Source organism: Grammomys surdaster, unplaced genomic scaffold (genome assembly GCF_004785775.1).
Source record: "Grammomys surdaster isolate TR1022 unplaced genomic scaffold, NIH_TR_1.0 126531, whole genome shotgun sequence".
NCBI lineage: Eukaryota > Metazoa > Chordata > Mammalia > Rodentia > Muridae > Grammomys > Grammomys surdaster.
The window spans coordinates 6475251-6477262 of NW_021621323.1; positions in this window are offsets into that span (position 1 = coordinate 6475251).

Below are 2012 nucleotides of genomic sequence, written 5' to 3' on the forward strand. Positions count from 1 at the left end.
GCCTAGTGCAGAATGGGAATGGGTTCCTTTCTGAAGGGTACAATCAAGCACCGGGTTCAAATGTGAAGGTAGCTCTGGATTTCACAGCCCAAGGGCTTAACTCCCAGGCTATCCTTCCAGCTCTGTGTTATCTCTTCCTAAGCATGTAATTATACTTTCATGAAAGTATTGTCTGTCCCCTGCTTTGTGTGTACCATATACTCCTCTGACTTCCGTGACCTCTTAGAGGACAGGGACAGTAGTGTATAAGTCATTTAAACTGACCAGGAGGCACCAGCATCTGTGGAATGAGTGATATTTTCCTTCAGAATGTACCGGTGTCTCCATCTCAGGGTCTCTTCATCAGCAAGGGAAGAATATTTTGAGTGTTTTCTAGATCAGAAAGACATTCTTGCTCTCTTTTGTTGGGGTCACTTTTAGTGATAATATCTAATACAAATCACCTTTGTCTGACTCTTAGATAAGGGATCATTCTTCAAGTGTTGTGTTCGTAGTAGAAATTTTATCTTCTTTCTCTTTGGGGGGACTAAAGGTGAGCTTGTTCAATAAGATCTGTCTAGTGCTAAGTGCAACACAGAATGTGACTAGCATTGTTAAGGAGGAGAAATAAAATACTGTGCCAATATGAAACAATGTATGCGCAATGATTCCATGTTGTAGTGGTCAACAGTGCAAGCATTTATAGCCCCTAAGACTATAAGGAAATTAATTTATTTTAATTTTAAGTTCCCATAACAAATGCTTATACTTGTAAACATCCGTTCCATTCTCTAGCTCCCTTTAGTATATTAAACTATGAGTTAGGGTACTTATGGTGAGTGTGAGTGAGTGTGTATGTGTGTGTGTGTGTGTGTGTGTGTGATATACATATGCACATACCTTATATATTGAAATGTATATAATGCAAAACAGTATATATAAGTTCTTGGGCTATAATGCGTGCTTGCTGTATAGGTGAAAAAAACCGGGACTCAGGTATTACTTGATAAATTACAGAGATTATTCAAGACATATGCCCAGGGCTCCAGTTCAAGACAGATTTCAAGTCAAGTGAAGTCCTTCTGTTTAGTCTTGGCTTTTATGGCTAAGAGCTGTGGCCCATTCTAAGCAAGAGGAGGCAGCACAATGGTCAAAAGCAAGTTGTATTCATTCTAGAAATAAAATAGAACACTCCTGTTTCATTCCCAGCGTGTGTTTTAGAGCTTTCAAAGCTCAGAGTATGGTCTAGTTTGTGACTCCTCTTCAGACCATGTAATGTCTTCCCATATATGTACTATATGGATTTCAACCTCTGATCTCACTCTACAAACTGTCACCAATACACAGCTGCACGATAAGCGAAGGGCATCTGATTTCACAGACTTAGCAACAAGTACAACCTGCCTTTATAGTACTGGTGATGGAATTTCCATATATAAGCACTTTTTTCTTGGTAGCCTGATTGTGACAAATGCTCTTTGATACCTTAGAGTGGATGAAATTATTAGAATTACCCCCTGTAAGCAGGAGTTGAAAACAGAAGAATTTGGGGTATCAAAGCAGGAGTACCAGAAGGGTGTAACTGGTTCAGTTGTTCCATGGATTGCAGCCCTCAAAAGAATGTTCAAGTTCTAACCAACGATGCCTATGAACATGGTCTTATTTAGAAAGGGGTCTTTGCAAACCTCCCTGAGCTAAGAGGAGGTCATAATGGCTAGTTTCTTAACAAGAGACAAGAGTACAAACTGAGATGGCTCAGAAGGTAAGAAAAAGCTACTACTCTTGCCTGAGGTCTTACATTGGGTTACCAGCACACATGCTGAGTGTCTCACAACCACCTGCAATTCTAGCTCCAGGTGAACTGATGATATGTGTGGATCACACAGACACCTGCACCACACAGACACCTGTAACACACAGACACCTGAGCCACACAGACACCTGCACCACAGACACCTGCACCACACAGGCACCTGCATCACACACACACCTGCACCACACAGACACCTGCACCCACACAGATACCTGCACCA